This window comes from Desmodus rotundus, chromosome 2 (genome assembly GCF_022682495.2).
Source record: "Desmodus rotundus isolate HL8 chromosome 2, HLdesRot8A.1, whole genome shotgun sequence".
In the NCBI taxonomy this organism is placed as follows: domain Eukaryota; kingdom Metazoa; phylum Chordata; class Mammalia; order Chiroptera; family Phyllostomidae; genus Desmodus; species Desmodus rotundus.
In genome coordinates, this window is record NC_071388.1 from 51,299,662 (window position 1) to 51,321,357 (window position 21,696).

Below are 21,696 nucleotides of genomic sequence, written 5' to 3' on the forward strand. Positions count from 1 at the left end.
AATTAAAATCTATATAAACACATTTTAAAACATACAGCTTGTTAAGATGAGAACATTTTAAATACTATCCTACCATAAATCTAATTAGACATTTGAAGAATTAATATAAAACTCCTAAAATCTATTTAACTTACGTAAGTATAACTTTGGTGGTTTGCTGGAATTCGTATTTTTTAATCAAGTCAATTTCTAGATCATAAAAATCAAATTTTCCTTACCAATAGCAATTCCTTCCAATTGTTGGTATTAGCAGAGCTTTCAAAAGCTGGCTCTTATAATAAAAGTAAAATAAAAATAAGCATAAAAATCCATTTAAATGAAAATTTTCTGCTAAATATTTGTTTCAGTTCTTTTTTGAACTGCTTCCAAAATAAGACATTAAAATTTAGGATTTTTTAATTCACTGATGTTAAATGAGTTTTCGAAGACATGTCCCTCTGCCATCTGACTACCACTGGTAGAGCTCCTATTACTTGAATAAATCATATTGAGCTAACCACACTGAAGTTCTAATTCCACAGTGCATGCCTGAGCCTTGATGTTATCTAAATAGCAAGGAGCTTATAGGCTATTGTGCTTAACCAAACCCTTCCTTGCATTTACAGTGAACTTGATTTTTTGTGAGTGAAAACAGCAGCACAGGGAAAAGTGAAGCTATCAGAAATAAATCGCACTAAATCTAATATTAATTTTTTTAAGTTTACTTACTTTTTTCCCTTTATATAATTGCCAGGAACCATTTAAAGTACATCTTTAATCTAGGAAAAGATTAGTCATATCTCATTTCCTAAATAAGATGAGTTGGCTTCAATAAGCATAGAAATCCCCAAACCTCTAAACCATCTCTGCTTCAAAACCTGAATTTCTCATTAACTTTACCAACAGTTTTATAATAGTGTGTGTGGAGGGTTTTCCTTAAGGGTATTCAATGTATGTGCCAAGAATTCCAAAATAAGTGATTTCACAAGGTAATTCAGAGAATGATCTATAATTCAAGTAAAACTATGAGCAAAGCAAATTTGAATACATTTTTAACTGTTTAGTTCACTAAATATTTGCCAACTTCAGCAAGAGGGAAGTAAAAAATTAAAAGTGTATTAATTTGAAATTCACAAAACTAAGTTAGTAAAAAATTCTCAAATGTCATTTTGGATAGTTTGTAACATATACCTCCAGAGTTTTAAAAATTAATACTGACCTAAGACCTTTAGGGAACTATGTATTATTGAAAGAGAATGAATCCTCCCACCTTGTTTTGTAGTGCTATAGCTTTTTTCCTGAGAATTAAACATACCCATGTTAAATAAAAATCTGATAAATGCATCTTTTAAGGACCACTCAGCAAAAAGTGTTTTTAAAGATCCTGAAGCAAAAAACAGCACAGCCAGCACTCTGAGTATCATCTCATTGTCAAATTGAAGCATCCCCAGCAACTACAGGACCCCTCTGCAAGGCAAAAGCAGTTTCACCTTTACAACTGAAATAAAAAGTACCCTAATACATATAAAATCCTTACTTTGCTCACTAAACTTCAATTTTAATATCCATACAAACATTTGTGTAAAAAGAGTGAAAAAATCTGAATCTCCCAACTACAGCAATCAAATTGTGACAACTATGAAGGCAAAACTTACCACTTCAAGTCAGCTCCTAACAATAAGAATGACATAATATAATTTAATGAATACATGGAAATTTTACAAGGATACCAGCTAAATTTTAACAAAGCTCCACTCAATACCCATTTTATCACTTCCCATCTTGAACTTTCTCTTATAATACATGCTTTTGTTTCTGTGTTTAGGCTTAAGGAAGACCATTGTATCTAACATCCAACAGAGCAAGACTGTATTTACATTTGTAAAGTGCAGTCTTTGTATAATTATACTTTTTTTGTGTGTTACAAAACAATGTGATAGGTATAAAATAAGTTATAATTAGGAAAGATAATGCAATTATCTGTCATAGAATCAATATTAAGAACATTAAGAGTTATAACTTAATAGTGTGTTTGGGTAGAAGGGAGAAACTTAGAGCTTTTTGAATGCTTTTACCATCTACATGTAATAATATTTTTAAGTAGTTAAAGACATCAAGAAAGCTGAGCAAAACTATAAACTCCTACTTGTACAATACATGGCCAACCTTGGTTCTGAACTTGTAAGAACCTCTAAAAAAGGTGCTCTTTCATGGTGCTCTTTCAGACCATTCTCCAGATTCTCTGAATCTCAGTCTTAAGTGACATTAGCCCAGGAAAGTAGTTATATTTAAAATATTTTTTCAATTACATTAGTATACGATACTACATTAGTTTCAGTTGTACAACACAGAAATTAGACATTTATATAGCTTACAAAGTGACCACCCTGAGCAAGTAGTCATTTTGAAGACTCCTTTAACAAGTACATTTCTAATAAGCTACAGCTAGCTAGCTGTTTATATTTCTTTTTATATCCCCTCCACATTTTGGCTCCACTGAGAAGTATTAGCCACAGCAATAAGTCAAGTCGCAGCAAATTTGAAATTATTTTATCAAACTAACTTACCTATAAGCATTAAGTAAATATATATGCCATATTCATTACCATATTAGGAACAATAGAAGATATGCCAACTTTACTCCAAAATACATAATGCAAAACAAAAACAAATGTAAAAAGCACTGAACTCAAAAGTCAGCTTTAACTTGACCTTAAATAACAATTCAATATGAGCTATTTTCAAGTTCCTTCAACTGTCTTGGTTTCAACTTCACTAAAACTAGGCAGTTGTAATAACTCACATGAGGCAGTCCAACCACGCAAGTTTTTGACCTAGGAAAACTGCCTTGGTCTATGGCCTGCTGTTGCACTCTTCCACCAGGAGGTGACACTCCAACATTGGTAAGGAAGGAGGCTGGCAGCTCACAAGTCTTCACAGAGCAACTGCTAACCAAGAGTGATTAAGGGTAAGAAGTTACAAAGGTTTTTTTCAGTACCACTGGAGATACAATATGGAAAAGTAGTTTTTTCCTATAGCATGGAGTTTCTGTTTCATGTGTCTCAACAGAAATATAAGACATGCAATAGACACAAAACAAATGATAATGGGGAGGGGATAGAAGGCAGGTACATTATTATTCCCTTTATACTATAGATTGATTATTCCCAAATTCACAATTGTCTGAAACTAGAATTTAGGAATCTTACGATATTGTGGAACAGGGGAGAACAGTAACAATTAAAAAGCACATGAACCTGCAAGAAAACAAGGCAAGGTAAAGTATAAAATTACATGGTAAAGCATCACTTGCCCAGAGCTGGCAAAAAAAAAAAAAAAAAAAAGACAAGGAATACCCACACATGTTGCTGTTAATAGCGCACTACCTTTTTGGAAAACCATCTGATAATAAATTAAAATTTAAGACCTCCTCCCCACATACTTTGATCCAACAATCCCAATGAAAAATTCATGTCACTTGTACCTATAATACATGTTACCATTAACCACTTCTTCAAATTCATCTGCACTGTTAGACTTATGAAAAAAATTAAAGTTTTGTGCTTTTTCTCTATGGGACACGAGTAGGTACTTACAAGCAAAATAACGTTGTTTAAACAAATAAGAGTACTTCCAAAACAAGCACAAAAGAAATTGTGTGGCATGAGCTGCTAATTCAACAGGAGACAAATCAAGAGTTTGAATAACAGCTTGTATAAACAAACCAAATTGATAAGTGAGCCTAACTACCCAAACTAAAAGCTACACTTTCAAGTTCAGAGGTAAGATGAGGGTTTTTCTATTATGTAATATATAAATCAAAGTTTATTCCATTCTAATGCAAATTAGTGACTATCTCTTCTAAACTATAGTGCTATTAATCCAAATCCCTAGTGAGCTGACCATTTCAATTAACAATTTAGAAGATGGCCTTTGAAATTTAAACATTCATTAATTCTAAGATTCATACTTTCTACATTTTAGCACAGGTAAAAAAGCAGGATGCAGCTTAGATGAAACCTTGCTGCCATTGGCAGGTGACCATCCTGATGATGTAGTGGTCACTGAATGCACAGGATCAAACTTGGTCTCAACTGTTCCTAGATTCGTCTACTTCAGTTGAGTGAAGTGCAATCTTGGTGGTATGGTGCTGAGTTTAAATTGTTGATTAAACTATTCAAAAAGATTACACTGTATTTGCACAATGAAACAAACGTAACAGTGTAAACAGATAAGTAACAAAATAGATCAGCAGAGTAGAGAAAGGCCAGGATAAGAACGTGGGGGGGGGGGGGGGGAAGCAGGAAATAGGAAACTATAAAAAAAAAAAAAAAGGAAGAAACGAAGAAAACTTCCAGAATTATAATTCTAAGCCTTCAGTATGTTAAGGAATTACACATAGATCCCAGAGATGTTCATTTTTCTTATCAACAGCAAACCAAAAATAATTTTTTTTCATTACTGAGTATGGTTCACTCTAGGATTATTATATATCTGCAAGAAAAAAAATCAGTTTTATTCATGATCTATACTAGAATGTTTTACATTTGATTCTTCCAGACTTTATGAAGACCCGAACACAAAGCAGCACAAAATCACTAGGAAGCCAATCATACAAAAAAACACTATCCTAACAAACTTACAATTATAACTGATTAGGTACTTAGATCAATTTTTAAAAATAATATAAATTAATATTTTTCCACTTTACTCCTTTTTCTCAATTTGAAACCCACCCATGTTGACCCAGCATAGGAAAGAAATACAAAGCCCTTAACACATCTGCATTTAACAAATATTGCAAAAATATAGCACTTTAAATTGCTGAAGAGAATAATGGTCTTGCTCATGGTACAGCCATTACAAAATCTGAACTTTCTCATTTTCTGTGGTCATTCTGTAATTCATTATTAAGGATTTTTTTTAAATCAATGAATTTGGATACCGTGCCAACCATAATAATAGTAACTGACATTTGTACAGAGATTTTTAGTTTACAAAACACTTCTAGGGGCATTATCTACTTTATTTGCCAGTTTTAAATCAATATTGTCTTTTAAAAACAGAGGAAAAATAATCTTCACTTAACCAAGAATAGTATTTTCACATTCCCTAAAAGTCAAGTATGGCCCTGGCTGGTGTAGCTCAGTGGATTGAGCACGGGCTGCAAACCAAAGGGTCGCTGGTTCGATTCCCAGTCAGGGCACATGCCTGGGTTGCTGGGCCAGGTCCCCAGTGGGGGCCACATGAGAGGCAACCACACATTGATATTTCTCTTTCTCCCTCTCTTCCCCTCTCTCTGAAAATAAATTAATAAAATCTTAAAAAAAAAAGTCAAGTATGGAGTGACATATCAAAAAGCATTACCAATAAATTAAGGACATGCAAACGGCACCACGATCTTTCAAGGGTCTATTTTCCAAAAATTCATTTGAAAGACAGGTGTACTTGAAATCCATTATTTCCTAAAAAAATACTAACCAGGCTCTCAAGATGGCCCACAAATGACCTTTTTATTCCCACAATTAAGTTAAATTATACTTCATATTATGCTAACCTGGGTTGTGGGACAGGTGGCCAGGTTATCAAGCTTCCACATCCTCTGTCCACTTCTTTATTATTAATATTCTCCAGGCCTCCACTTCCTGTGCCCACTTAAATACTAATTTTACCCAGGCTTCTCTGTGTAACATCCCCAGGATCCAAGGATAGCACCATCAGCCCACTTATGGTGGCAGCTTCCAATCAGTTCTTTCAGCACAGATCTAACTGGCTTCAGACTCACAGATTAACAGTTACCAAACATGTTTGCATACAACTAAAATTCAATAGGTTCATTTTATCTTTCTTCCCCAAAACCTGCCCCACCATGAACCACCACCAATTCCCTCCATCTAATGAATACAATTTGCCTAAAAATCCACGCCAGGAATTTGGAAGTCATCCTATACTCCTTCCTACTGTACACCTTCCATTGCACAGTATGTCCAACTGGGCACTGAGTCTTATCGTTTCTACCTTTCTCAGATCCACCTCTCACCACGCTGTAGTCTCTGCTGTCACTGCCTCAACTCAGACTCTGATCCCCTCCCTATCTAATACCCCTCATTCAAATCAATAAACAAACCAGACAGGACCATTTCTCTCTCTGCTTAAAATGTCAATAGTTTCCCATTGTCTGCAGCTGCATCAGCCAACTGCTAAGTAAGAGTCCTTCCAAAATAAAATTTTGAAAAAGGCATCCCCAGTTCCTATAAATTGAAAAAAATACTGTATTAAACCAAGTTATGCAGTCCTTTCACTGGCAAGACTTTAAAAAGGCAAGCCTTACAATGCAGCAGTCCCCAACCTTTTTGGCACCAAGGACCAGTTTACAGGAAGGGGGGGGGGGGCAGGAGGCAGAGTTCGGAGTTCAGGTGACCTTTGCTCGCTCACCCAATGTGGATGGGGGAGAGGAGCAACAGGAGACAGGAGGCCAAGGTTAGGTGAGCTTCACTTGCCTCTGGTTTCCTAACAGGCAGAGGCCAGGGATTGGGGACCCCTGTTACAATACACAGTACTATGTATTTTCCTACCAAGGGGAACTGGGGTGCAAGTGAGGCCCAAGTGGTCTCCAAGGACAAAGTTGCAACAAATTGGAAGACATGTAAAATCCTTCAGACTCTGGCCCTGCCTCAGTATCAACACCATCTGCCATTCATCAGTGGTTATCATTGACCTCTCACAAACATTACACCCTATCTACCTACATAGAACACAATCTGTAACTCCCCAAAGAGCCTACTGTTTCCTGACTCCATTCCCTCTACCAAGGATGCCGTTCCCTAACTCAGTCTTGCTGAAGGGCTCCTACCCACCCTTCCAGGTCCTAGTCAAGAATCCTCTCTACTAAATTTTGAATGTCTATTCTACCTCCCAGCAGAGGACTTTTCCCACATTTGTCCCTTTTCCATATGTGGCAGAGCACTTGTCCCACCATACTGGACACACAGACTAAAAGCTTCAAAGGTTGGAAACCAGGCCAGCGCCCAAGCAATGTAGCTGAATGAATGAGACAGGGCAAGACAGGCAGTAAAATCCTTTCTTTCTCTGAGCAAAATTCCACAACAAAGTACATTTGTCTTTGGCATGCCCCCACATCTCATCCCTATGCCCCATTCCTAACTGTCCCAATACCCTCTTCCCAGGGCCCTCAGTGACCTCATATAACCCTATACAATCACCACCACGGCACTAGGTTCGTCACTATCAACTACTTCCTCTTCCTCTCAATCAAGAATCATTCTGTTCAGAAGTTAAAACACAAATGAGTTATAGTTTCTTAAAGCTGAGATATCTAAGACAAATCTCTACCTAACAAAATAAAAAATAGTATGGAGGAGATATGGGGAGTGAGTACTGCAGTTCCACTCTCTCGCTTCATCTCCCCCTGCACAGGAGCAGCAGTGAGCACTCCTGGCAGAAACAGATGGGACTGGTGCTACGGCAATCCTATGGGTCATCTGTTCTTGAATTGAAAAACTTTTTGTTGTAGACACCATTTACAGTCAATCCTTCACTATTAAAGTTTCACCAATATGTTCACCAATGAACTTAAACCAGTGCCTTGCTGGGAATGCAGACTGGTGCAGCCACTATGGAAAGAAGTATGGAGATAACTCAAAAAATTAAAAATGGATCTGCCTTTCGACCCAGCTATCCCAGGGAATTTATCCAAAGGAACCCAAAATACTAATTCAAAAGAACGTGACACCCCTATGTTCATTGCAGCATTATTTACAGTCATCAAGAAGATATGGAAGCAGCCCAAGTGTTTATCAGTAGATAAGTGGATAAAACAACTATGAAACATTTACGCAATGGAATATTACTCAGCCATAAAAAAGAAGAAAATTTTACCCCTTGCAACAATATGAATGGACCCGAAGAATATTAGGCTAAGTGAAACAGGCCAACCAGGGAAAGACAAACACCATACGATTTCACTCATATGTGGAATCTAATGAACTAACAAGGAAAACGGGGACAGACTCATAGATGGAGGGCAGAATAATAGCTTGGGGGTGGGGGGTGGGAGCAGAGAGATTAGGAGATGGAGGGATTAAGCAAAAAGGAAAAAGGACTCATGGACATGGGCAACAGTGTGGTGATTGCAGGGGGCAAGGGAGGTGAAAAGGGGCTAAATGGTAATGGAAAAATATAATAAAGATTAAACAAAGGAATTAAAAATACAACAAAGATTAAATACAATAAAGATTAAATAAAAGATTAAATGATGGAGATTACACAGATAAAATTTCTAACCTCAAGGAGCTAATGGATGAGTCAGGCAAGTAAGCAAACATGTATCAGACAAAATGGTTGTGTGCTGTAATAACACAGGAATCATGGCAGCAGGGAGAGGAACAGGGGAGGGAGAGGAGGGGAGAGGACATTAAAGACTTCAGATAACTATCCTCTAATCTAAGACCTGAAGGGTGGGAAGTTCATCAAACAAAGCAGCAGTCAAAAAAGGGGAAATACCTGGCTGGTGTGGCTCAGTGGATTGAGCACAGGCCTGCGAACCAAAGGGTTCCTCGGTTCAATTCCCAATCAGGGCACATACCTGGGTCGTGGGCCAGGTCCCCAGTAGGGGGCGCAGGAGAGGCAACCACACACTGATGTTTCTACACATTACTTAAACTGTCTTGGCCTGTGGGGGAAGTCTGGAAATGGAGCTAAAAAGGGGGGGTGGGGCAGAATCAGATTATGAGGAAGGCCTTATTTGATATGATAAATATATAGATTAACTTGTACTCAATGAAGATTCAGAACTTTTTCCAACTGAAAGAGACCCAAGGCCAGGCCAAGGGGCCACATTCCAAAGAATGCAATGTAAGTGATGTTCTCTAGACAAGTGTGATGCAGCAGTATGGTTTCTAGGATGGGAGGAGTAATTCATCTGCCATGTATACCCAGTATCTTAGCCCTGTGCTTGGCATATACAGGAACTAAAAAAGTATTTAACAGTTAGAGGTGCCAACACAATCCTAAGGGCATAACCAAAAGACCCTAGCCAAACATCCTTCCTTACTACCTATGAAATCACAACTCTTATGCATTACAGTAATTGGTAATTGCCATCAGTTTTAACGGAACATGAGGGCCATTCACAATAGGCTGTGCCAGGGAGACATGAAAGGACTGAGGGAAAAGAACACATTAAGATGCTTTTGAACTGACTAAATGAAGCAGTTTATTCTGTTCTTCTTCTTACCAAAAACTGAACAGAAAACAACCATGGGTTAGCTCAAAATTATTCATCAACTGACTCTAGGCAGTGGTGATAACTATAAAAAGCATATTTCCATGTCAAAAAGAACCACGAAATAAAATTTTAACTAAGAATTTGCTAGGTTATTCTAGTTTTTCAAATAATTAACTGCCCCAGACAACAGTAGGCTACTTACCTGTAGTACTTTATATTTTCATTAGTAAACTAAATTATATTTTTATATTTGGCATGTAAATAAGAATTCCACCTCTTATGCTTGGGAAAATAAGCAAAAAGAATTTTTAAAGAGAAACTTTGTGAAATCATTACACAAAATTATAAATGACCTTAAAAAAGCTGATGGCTTAAAAAGCTAAAGCATAATCTAAAGATGAATGTAAAATATTTGGTCCATGAAAAACCAGTAACACACATTTAAAGAAATCAATGCAAAGGCCACAGAAGTAAAATAAAATTTCAAGTCTTCTTTAAAAAAAAAAAATGTATAATTTCACTAATCGGTATTTTTAAATGAAAGTAAGGCACAAAAAATGCTATTGAATATATAGAAGTAAACATGATTTTTAGTTTTATAACGTGGCCAGGGAGAGAGACAATGGGTAACGGTAACACAGAGGATGGGGGAGGAGGGGGGCAGGCAGGAGATTGCTGCACACAACCCAAAGACACCCAGAGAAAGACAAAAATACACATAAAATGTACACTACAGATACATAAGATTAACAGCTTGAGTTTTTTAGGATGTTGTTACCAAAGATGCAAAGTCATGGTATTTTTGCTATGGAAAGACTGAATATAACACCATGTCATTATTGTCTGCTGCTCTACCAAAAAAAAAATCATTCCTCTATAACGTGCCCCCCTCATTCTCTCCTCCTCTCTCTCTCTCACACACATACACACACACACACACAAACTTGTTTTAACTACTTTAAATATTACTACCAAATAAATAGTAAATGACCATTTACTGAGCCCTCTTATCCTCACAATACTCAGGTAAGTTTTATTACCTCCATTCAGCACATGAAAAAACTAAAAACTCTTAAGTGACTGGACCCAAACTGCAAAGCTAGTTAAGTGATGAGGCTGGAATCCAAAATAACTTGCCGATGGCTCTGAAGCCAGTATTTTAACCAACACACTATGTCCTCTCCCAGGGCATCCTTAGCTATCATAATGTCTTTTTAAAGACTAGTGTTTTCTTACGGTGCTATCCCAAGAACATTTAGGTTCAGACACTTTAAATTCCATGAAAAACATTAACTTCTATAGTTCTTTTAAAATAATGCAGATTTTGCTAGCAGTAAGGAAGACAGCTCTTAAAAAACACCAAAAGTAGCTATCAATCCACAATTATACAAAGTACCAATATTTCCCCAATATTCCCAATTTTATTAATTAGCCTTTTAGTTATGCTACGTTTTTTGTGTGGTATGACTCTGGGGAAGATTTTCATAAATACCTAATTTCTTTCACCATTATTTACAGTGTGGAGTCACATCATATATGCATTTAATTATACCCATTCAACTCTCTGTGCTGCAGGAAAAAAGAAAAGCAAGAGAGAAAAATACTTCGAATAATGGTGGCAGGATGTCTGCCTTTTCTCCTTGCACCAAAGTAAGCATGCAGTGGAGACTATAAATGCGCTGTTCCTCAGCCAATCTAAAGACTGAGTCACCTGTCAAATGTTATCCCACACAGCTGGTCATGATCCAGCTCACTGAAAAAGTAACCTGTTCTCAAAGCTGGAGGAAAACCAGGCTGTTAGAATTGAAAAACGATGTATCAGTTAACCATTTCTCAAACTGGCGCCTTCCTAAAGGACTTTTTCAAAGGTAATTTTGACAAGATTTTTACCTTAAATGAGAATTTAGCCCAAAGCCCCCACATAAAAGGTGATTTGACTTCACTCAGCTCGTTAGATCAGAAAGAATTAGGAATCAAATCACTTGTCATTTATATGAAAGTTAATAACATTTTTCAACATATTTCACAAAATTAGAAAACATAGAACAGGACTACATATCCTGGGAGCTATTCCACAGCTTACTTTAAAATAAGCTAAAAATATAATAGAAGTCTGTCAAGTAATCAAAAGCAGCCCTTAAAAGTTGGTCCTCAGTAGGGAAAAAATAAAACACACATACAATGAGTTTTGAGACATGCCACTACTAGGGCACAAAATAAAGGCGAGGGTGAAAAGAATACCCAACTAAGATAGAGCTTCTAACCCCAGTCACTTCAGTAGCATCACTTACCTCCCCAGATACCAGTTTCCTTTTCTGTAAAAAGGGACTAGTGTATGATCTATCTATGACCATTTGGCATTATTATTTTCCAGTCTCATACCTCTCCATTTCAATGCCCAACTCACAAATTCCTTTGTGAAAAAAGTAAGAAAAACTAAATAAAGTAAGAGTCAACTAGCTTGCTATCATTGAGGTAGAACTGTCTTTCATATAAAGCAACAGTGATAAATATTTCTATTTAAAATTTCTGAGATTCTATAGACATCAGCAAATTCTACATCATGTAGTCAAAAAATTGTACTTCAGACATTAATGCACTTTTCCCAGAAACCTAATTCGTTACCTACTAGTATCTGAGTGTCAACAGATCATTTAAAAGCAAGATCCATAGGGAATAAGTGCGAGTCAACAAAAGGGAAATTTTGATTAAGAGATTAATCATAACTCAATTCATCACATCTCACATACATAAACAGACTTCAAACATAGGGCACTTCTTCCCGCATTCTCAGTTCACACTAGTATTAGTGGCCTTTGGTCACAGAAAGAGGCAAGAGATGCATTTTCACCTGTACCTTGAAAGGAACATGCTTCAGAGGAGCTGTTTCCACAGGTCTAATATGGCCTCTGTCCATGGGGATACATAAATCCTTTTTTTTTAAATTTGGCAGTCTTAAAAGTTTGCTATTTGAGTTAATGTTTTACCACCTCAGTTGAAGCAAAGGCCCCCCTATGAGCCTTTGGGTCAAAGATGTTACCTGCTCTGGTGTTGGGACAGTTCTGTCTCGAGAAGTGTTCTATGGAAAGCTCACCAATCCCCATCCTCACCTTTCCTCACTCTCAGACATTTGATTATCTGAACCGCTCTCCCTTTCCTTCATTCCGTTTTTTCCCTTCTTACTGATTACTACCAAATCATTTTCAACTCCCTATTATAACAGGGCTCATTTTTTTCCAATTGCCATTTCACATTACATTTCACATTACATCTATTTTTACTCTTACCAACACAAATGTTTTTAATGCATAACTTGTATAATTACTAATTACTGTTAACTTCAGGACATTCTAGCTTATAAATACCACCTGTTTTTCTCTAGATTAAATATGCCCAGGACCTTTTACTTTTTTACCTAAGTCTCAAGATATATGACCCAATTTTGATCCTTTCTTGTTTCTTTACTCTCAAAATATGAAGATCAACAAAATCCAAGTAGACTCTAACAATTATTTCCTTGGTTTTTGCATGTTTTCTGGACTAGCCACGTGAATTAACTAGAACATGGTCTCCATGGGCCAGTTAGTTTCACTTCACACAGACAAACTAGGTTCCAAAACCAAAGACTAAATCCTGTCAGCTCTCGCTCGCACTCTCGCTCTCTCTCTCTCTCTCTCTCTCTCTCCAGATTTAACTAGAAGCTGTGCGTATTCCGCTGCTGGAACAAACATTCTGCTGTCGTCTCAGGTGGATGTCAGACACTACGTATCTTCTCTTAGCTTACCACTGTGAATTGTTTTAACCGTTTTAACAGTGTTGTCTGTCAATAGTGTGGTGAAGGTGGGCAGGGCTGGGTGAAGGGAACAGAGAGGGGAAGTGGGGGACACCTATAAAAGTGTCAACAATAATAAAATTAATTTTAAAAAAAAGAGTGTTATCTTTAAGAAGTGATAAGCTGCCAAGATTTTAGAAATCACAACCACCTGTTGTCATTTCCAGCATCAAGTTCTTATTTCCACCATTACCCAGCCTACTGGAAACAAATACAGAATAAAGACAAAGTTTCACAGGATGGCCCTCTATCATTGATCATAGCCCATCTCCCAGAGCTGCTACTAATCTTAGGAATAAAGTATATTGACACTTTAAAACCTTTTATTCACAGTGGTTACAAAACCACCACACTATACAAGCACAGCCTGATTCAGTAAATGGAATGGAAGGGTGAAAGGAACTACTTATTATGTGACAGGAGAGTATTACTTTCTTTACATATGTCCTCAGCTAATTCTCAAAACTCTGATGTTCTCTGTTAACTAAAAAAAGGGAAGAACAGAGAAGTTAAGCAACTTACAGTATAAGGGACTTTGAAAAAGGCCAGAATCCTAGCTCTGTTACTGCAGCGATTTTCAACTGGTGTGCCACAAGAATTTTTAAAACACACAATACCGGACTATTTAGTCCAGGGCACTGACCTCTCTTCCCTTAGATTGTCAAATTTAAAAAATGAAAACAGCCAACACAATAGCCATCCAATGCAAATAAATCAAAATTATACCTGTTGTTTTTGTCACATCGGCAGAAAATGGTTTTTGGTGTGCTACAGAATTTCAATGATTAGTGTGTGTACCATTTACTTACTGTATGTGACCAGAGATGTCTATTTGTAGGTTTACCAGATAAACTGCGTGTGACTCTGGACAACTTAAAATCTCTGAACCTCAGTTCCCTTATCTGTGAAATGGGGTTTAAGTGAGACACTTCATGTCAAGTGTTTAATTCAAAGCCTAGTATACAGTAAGCTTGCTCAATAACTATTAGCACTGGTCAAAGTCAAACAACTATTTAAGAAAGTCAGAAATCAAACTCAGGTCTGATTCCCAAGTCCATGCTTTTTCTACAACAATATGCTATAGTTACCAACACACTTATTATCCACAAAAGAATCCATTCTGGAAACACGACACAGAGGGAAACTGATGTTACCCGAGATAACTATTAAGAACTAACTAAACCAACAGAGGTATTTTAACTCTAATATCTAATAAGCAATACCAAGTAGAAAACTCATCAAAAGATACTTTTTAGACATTCAAGCTTACAGAACTTAGCTCTGACTCCTATAAGATTATTTTCCTACGTAGAAATTTATACTATTTCTCTCAAACCAATTGTACATTAAAATTTTAATTACCAGAGGCTCCCCAAATAAAGCTTCCTGGTTGGCCTGGACAAAGAAATCAGACCTCCCTCCTACTACACAATTTAAACGCTGATTCAAATTGAAGACTCTCAACTTTACTTTCAAAATAAACTACTACTTAATATTGTTATTTATGTATAACTGTAACTACTTATAAATTGAGACAACCAGTGTCATCACTTTTCCTACCCAATCCCTTGACCCAAAACAAACTTTGTTGTTCTAACAACCTTCAAAAATCTCACTTAACAATATAACATGGATACTGCAAGACCAAGGATAGTAGCAAAAGCAAATTTCCCTAACAATTACTAGGCTTACTATTTCAAACAACTTCCAGGAACTAATTTGCTTTTCAAAAGGGTTGCTAAACCAGAATGGGATGCCCACAAACAGCTATTTTAGCAACTGGAGCCTGCTCAGCAAGGCAACAAGCCTCCTGAGAAAGGAATGCCGCTTATATTCCAGTGAAACAAAATCAACGCATGTGCCTCGGTAAAAAGACCGAGTTCTAACCAAAGGTAGAACATCTTGACTGTGTAATCACCCTTCCAAAGACAGTCAAGTCAGAAGACAATGTTCGTTTTGCAGTAATCTTTAACGTCCCTGCATTTTTAAAATTCTAACTTCTGACTCACAGATATAAAAGTTATTATACACACATATGTTCTACTCGTTCAGCTCAGAATCATGTAGGAAACATTGGTTTCTGTTTCTAGGTTTACAGCCCATTCATTTTGCGCTAATATAACCACTAAATATAGCTCTTAGACACTGATGATTAAAAGCAGTTAATTATGTGAGTGATTCATACCTTCTATGTCCAGACACCAAGATCCAAAGATGTTTCTGTCAGATCTATGGAAAGAGGAAACGAGGAACACCTGTCACAAAAGCTTTACAAACTGGGAAGCCACCGCCAAGGCCCATCCGATCCACTAGTCACCCCCGCCCCAAAGAAAAGAGGTCGAGAACCTAACTTTGTGAAGGGAATGAAGGCCGTAGAGAGCCCGGAGGAAAGGGCCCTGGTTTTCCAGTCCTCACTCCGCGAGTCAAGGCGAGAGGCCTCAGGCAAAGCAAAGTCATCTTTCCTCTCCGGGCCTCCCTCACTTTATCTGTCAAATGCGGTGATTGCCAAGGCGCGCTTCCACTCCGCGTCTCAGGGCGCGAAGGACCCCTGCAGTCAGCCCCGCAGAAGCCCATCAAGCGCCCCGCCGCACCCCCACCTCCGACCGCACGATCTCCCGGACTCTCTAAAAGGGCCGGGGCGCCGTCCCACTCCCACGCCCCAACACACGGTCGCCCTCCCGCCAAGCAGCGCGTCCAAACCAGGCCTTCACGCCTGCAACGTGGGCGCCTCCTTCCCACCTCACCTGTCCCACACATTCCGCGGTCTCAGAGACCCCCTCCCGACTCGACGCACTCCTTCCCCGCGAGGGGTGCCCACGTCCGGCCGAGGGGGCCGGCCGCCGCGCACCCGGAACCCACCGCCCCGACAGTACCTCTCGCCTCCTCCAACCTTCCGCATCATCGCCACCCACCCGCGGCACGCGCCGCTCGCCCTACCCTCCACTGCTCAGAGAAGGCCCAGGCCACTCACCCGCCGCCGCCGCCGCCGCGCCGCGCCGTCTCCTCGGCGGCCTCCTGGCCCCAGCAGCCCAGGGGCCGCCCGGGCCGGGGCCGGGGCCGCCGCCGCCGCCGCCGCCGCCTGGCCTCAGCCCAGCCCCATCGCCCGCGGCCGGCGCCGGCGGCCGCGGGTCGCTCGGGCTCGAGGCGCCGCCGCCGCCGCCGCGCACTGCGGCTCTGGGTGAGGGGAGACAGGCGCCGGGAGAGGCCCGGGCCGCGCCGGGCTCAGGGGCGTCCGCGCTCTCCTCCTCGGCGCACCGGCGGCGGCGTGCAGCCGAGGCAGGGCGAGAACAAGGGAGGGCGGCCAGGGGCAGCGAACAGGGGAGGGGGGCGGTCTGCACTTGGAAACGGCCTCCCACCGCCGGCGACGTAGCGATACCCCCCTCCCCTCCGCCGTGGCGACCGAAGCACGCTACGGGGAGAACCTGAGGGCGGGGGAGCGCGCGCGGCGAGCTCGGTACTCCCGCGCCGGATGTGAGGTCACGTGATAGCCTCAACCCAGCGCCGAGGGCGGAGGGGCGCCGCGGGGACGACGGGAGGGGTGGGACCAACAGAGGTGGGAGGAGCGATGGGGACTGGCCCCCGCCCACCCTCGCCTCTTCGGGACCCCCGACCCGGCGAGAAAAAGAAAGCGTGGGGGAGGGACCTCCGAAACAGCTGGGCGTTGGAGGGGGTTACTAACAGAGGATGGCTTTTTGCGAGGCGGGGGAAGGTGGAATTTGCCACCTGGCCATGCAAAGACGAGAGCATACTTCAAATGCTCGTTTTATATACAGGGAAACTGAGGCCCAGTGAGAGGCGTAGACTTGACTTGGCCGGAGTCGGGGTCACGGAGGAAGCTTGTGCTGGAGTGATGGAGAGAAAACCAGATCCAGGTCTCTTTCATTCCTTAATAGCACCCCCTGCCTTACAGAAACAAACAGAAAACTACTATAATTAGCGTCGGACAACGGGCTCGGCGCGCCCTGCCTGCCTCGGGCGGAGGGCTGGGAGGCGTACCAAGTGAAAGCTCCCACGCGCGCACTAAACCGTCTCCGGCGGGAAGGAGTTTCTTCCAACAGTGCTGGATGCATATGAAATACTTTCCTCCGCAGATTTCTCCCCTGGCACGGCCCCGGCCGGATATACAAATCACGAGTTTGGTTTTTGCGGCGTTCCTTCTGCGGCGCGAGCGCGTGCTCAGCCACCTGCTGCCTGGCGTTCCGGCCATCTTTCTGCTCTGAATCTATCTTGCCCGCGCCTTGAGGCCGGTCCATCTGTGTTATTGTTATTCCACCTGGCCGCCAGCAGAATTCTTGAGCGTGAGAAAGGGAAAGGACTCACTGGGTGGCCCCTGGTCCACCCACCTAGGACACTTCCCCGGAGACAGGGAGCATTCCGGCTCTGGTTCATACATAAAACGTAGCGACACTTCTGAGGTCTGCCACCCCTAGTCCACAATGTATGATGACACCTTATCTGAGGCAGCACACTGCCCCCAGAGTCCAGTTGCGCTGATGTCACCTCAAGGGGAGCCAGGAAAACGCTGCTCTTGGTCCCCTAGATTGTGTAGATCTGGACGTGTTCGTGCGCATGGCATGGTGGCAGGGACTTGCCCTAGACTGGAATGGATCCCCGCCTCTCTTCCCAACACCTGGACTCGATCTCACCGTTTGTTTCAAACCTCAGAGGTGTTCACACGCCCGAATAAGATAAGGGATGTTGAAGTGTTGGGCAAACCATAAGAAGTCTATGTTGGGGTTGAGCCCCTAAAGCCCCCTCCTCCACCTCTCCCACCTCCTTGGCTCCTGGCTATTTCCCCTCAGCCTTTATTTATTTATTTTTAATTTTTATTTATTGATTTGAGAGAGCGAGAGAGACATCAATTTGTTGTTCCACTTATTTATGCATTTATTGGTTGAACCCACAACCTTGGCATATCAAAGGATGCTCTAAACAACTGAGCTATGCGGCCAGGGCCTCCCCTCAGCCTTTAAACAAGCTCAAATCTCTCAAGTCCTAAAAACAAAACTATCAAGCCAACCTTCTACTCCAAGTGCCCTCTTCACTTAGCTTCCAAGTGTTTCTCTCCCTCTCACGCAGACCTCTTAACCAGTGGTCTAACTTGGCTGTGTCCACTTCCTCATTTCTCAGCACTTGGCAAACTGGCCTCCCAATTCTCTCATTTCAGTAAATAAGGCCTCTTCCTCCTTTGGTAGCATTCTTAAGTGATACCAACTGTGAATCTGCACCTTAAATTCAAGACTCCACTTTACACCCACAGCTCTTCTCACTCCACTCTCAGGGGATCACCTCCACCCTCATGGTTTCAACCACCAAATCAGCAATCTCCAGCCCAGACCTCTTCCACAAAAGTTAGACCCAAATATCCAACTGCCTGCCAGACAGTCCTATCTAGATATAAAAGGGGTACCGCAAACTCAGCATGTCCAAAACTGAACTCATCCTCTACCTCCACAGTTGTTCCTCCCTCAGCTATTGGCATCATAGTGTGTTGGCACCACCATCTAAAGTGATCAGAATTAGAAAGCTGGGGAAGAAGTGAGTCATTCTTGATTCAGCCCTTTGCCTTACATGATCAACCAGTTCTATCCATTCCACCTCCTTAATAAGCCTCAAATTCCTACCTCCATGCCCACTGGCATGCATTCTAGCCATCGTTTGCATCCTGAACTGTTGCAGCAGCCTCCTAACAGTCTCCTCCACGCAAAGCTCATTCTCCACTGAGCCTCTGAATGAACTGTCTAAAAAGTACTCCTATTTAAAATCCAGCAGAGGTTCCTCTGGCTTCTGGCTGCCTGTGTACTTTCAAAGTACCCAGCAGCAACCTGTCAGGATTCTAAAGGGCCATGGAGAGAGCCCCAGACTTCAAGAGGCGGCAAAAATCCCGAGAGTAAGGTAATGCACACAGACAAGGGAAAACTATAGGAAGAAAGAGTGATCGAATATTTTCAAAAATTCCCTCCTACAGATGTTTTGGGTATGGAAAGAAGAAAAATTGGACACAGGAGGAGATGCTGAGTCACTGGGAAAGGCTTGAGCTTGTTTATAGGCTGCTGGAAAAGATTGAGCTAGAAAAGGAGGAAAAGCCAGAAGCCAGAAAAGGAGAGACAGAGAGCGGAGTAAGTCCTGAGAAGTTCTGGAAGGCTTATTGATCCTCTGCACATGATGATTCCGGGCCAGGTTGCTGATCATGCTTCCCTTCTCTCCTCTAATCCTACTGACTCTTTAACACCCAACCCATGATCACAACCCTCCCAGTTAATACAGAACAAAGGGATAACAGCTTTCCCATTAAACTCTAACTCTACTTTCTACAAAGACTATTTCAAACATCCTCCATCCTCAAAATCCCTGTCCGCGTGTCACTTCCCCTCTCACCATCACCTTACCTCCTATGTCACTGGGACAAAAAATTGCCTACCATCAAAAGGGACCACCCACAAATGTGCATCATCACCCACACCTGCGTCCAGTGTTGTTCCCTCGCTCCGGTTTTTGCAGAGGGATGATGCCTCCCCCTGAGAGAGCGCTAACCCTTTGCCAGTACCTCCCATAGGTCACCGCTGTTGCCAAGGCCAGTGGACACTTTTCAGGCCTTACCTGTCTAGCCCTCTCAGCAGCATTTAGTTCCCATTCTTGAAACACTTTTCTGTTAGTCTGATCATTCTCTTTTGGAATTCTTTATCCTCTTCTGTCCTCTAAATGGTGCTATTATTCCCCAGGGCTCAATCCAGGGTCCATTTCCCTCTCTACACCAGTTTTATTGTTGTGTTTTTTAAATTTGTAATCTATAAATCTTACAAGACTTGTGGATAGGCTTCAGGGGGTCTATAAATTCCTTAAGATTGAATGCAAATACTTTTTTAAAGATGTTATTGATTTACTCTCAGCGAGAGGGTAAAGGAAGGAGAAAGAGAGGGAAAAAAACATCTATATGAGAAACATTGATTGGTTGCCTCTCACACACACCCCAGCCAAGATCGAACCTACAACCCAGACATGTGCCCTGACCAGGAATCGAACCAGTGACCTTTCACTTTGAAGTTTGACACCCAACCAACTGAGTCACACCAGTCAGAGCTTGAATGCAATTCCTTTGAAAGAAAGAAATACAGCTTTCATCAGCTTTCCAAAGGTGTCTGAGACCCACTACAAAAAGAATAAAAGCACTGATTCATATGCACTGCCCCAGCTGACCTCATCCAGCATGGCTGTAGCTAACGTCTGCATGAATGTTAAGACCTCTCCCCCATATACCCACAGCCCAGGTCTCTCTTTGCAGTCCATGGGCCAGACGTCCCTATCCCCTTCACATGATGCCTCGCTGCTACTTCATAAATTCACTTATCTAAAACCCTTGCCCTACTTCTCCAAACCATCTTCTTTCACAGGCTTCTCAATCTTTGCAAAACACAGTCGCCCACCTAATTGCTAAAGCAACTAGGAAACTGGGAGTCAGTCTTTCTAACCCAATACTAAATCCATTTTAAATCCTTCCACACCGTTCCATTTCTACTGCTAGTAGCATAAGCCAAGCTGCCTCCATTTCTCACCTAGAACTACTGCCTTAACCCAACTAATTTCCCCACTTTCACCCTTTCCCCTCCAATCCATTCTCACACAGCAGCTAGAGTGTATTACTGAGTGTGACTTGTAGTACAGCTCTTGGTGAAGGCTTTCAATTGATTCCCATTTCATTGAGAATAAAATGTGAACTTCTTTGGCCTACAAGGGCCAGTGTTGGATGTGCCCTGACCACTCTGCCCCTTCACTGGCACTCCACCCTCGCCCTCCTCCCACCCCAGACCTTCTTCCCTATCTCACCTCATTCCAAACACAGGAGGCCTTCTTCCAGCTCTTTCCTACCTCAGGACCTTTGCAAAAACATTTTTTCTCTTCCCTTTTTTTTGTTGCCTGGCTAACTCTTACATGTTTTAGCTCTTGGCTAAAATGCTTGTACACCAGTTCTTGAAAAAGGCATTCCCAAGACCCTTATTCTTTATTTTCTGATGACTTCCATTTATTTTCTTTATGTTTATTTTTTAATTATATTTTATTGATTATGCTATTACCGTTGTCCTGATTGTTCCCCCTTTGCCCACCTCCACCCAGCAACCCCCACTCCTCATCTATTTTCTTTATAATAATTATCACTATTTTAATTATCATTTATTTTCTTTATAATGGTTATTACTATTTTAAATACCTGTGAGTTTATGTGTGTATTTAACACCTGTCTCTCCCATCAGACTTCAAGCTCTGTAAAGATCAGGACTAGATGCAGCTCTAGCTTTTTTCTAGAGGAGGCTTAAAAACAGCAATCTTTTTGGAAGAGGAAATAAGTGTTTGTCTTGAGGCTGTGTTTGCATGGCACTTTATTAAGATTTTAAAAACCATCAATTGCCCATTTTGTAAACAAGGAAAGGATTTTTGGAATTAGGGGAAGGGGCACATAAAGCATCCCCCCCTTCCCTCAAGCCCCCTCCCATTGCTGCTACTGGCAGAGACTGAGCCCAGCACCAGAAGGCCAGGCATGTGGTTGACTCTCAAATGTTTGTACTCTGGTGAATGAGTAAATGAATGAATAAATTTACAATCTCAACTATCATCTCCTTCAAGTACTTTCCCTGACTTTCAG

General features: G+C 41.3%; 1 protein-coding gene across 9 annotated transcripts in view; it reads right to left on the reverse strand.

Annotated features, from left to right (window-relative positions):
• Positions 1–16,528, reverse strand: part of ATP13A3 (ATPase 13A3) — an 85,470-nt gene extending 68,942 nt beyond the window's left edge. For 6 of the 9 annotated variants that reach the window (XM_053918229.2, XM_053918227.2, XM_053918230.2 and 3 more), the window contains exons 1-2: positions 16,030–16,528; positions 15,244–15,287 (exon numbers count right to left, since the gene is read on the reverse strand). The gene's annotated coding sequence lies outside the window, so the exon portion shown is untranslated. Of the gene's footprint in view, positions 1–2,782; positions 2,928–15,243; positions 15,288–16,029 lie in introns of all 9 variants that reach the window. The other 3 variants (XM_053918225.2, XM_053918224.2, XM_053918223.2) reach the window with 3 other exon arrangements.
• Positions 16,529–21,696: the final 5,168 nt, after the last annotated feature.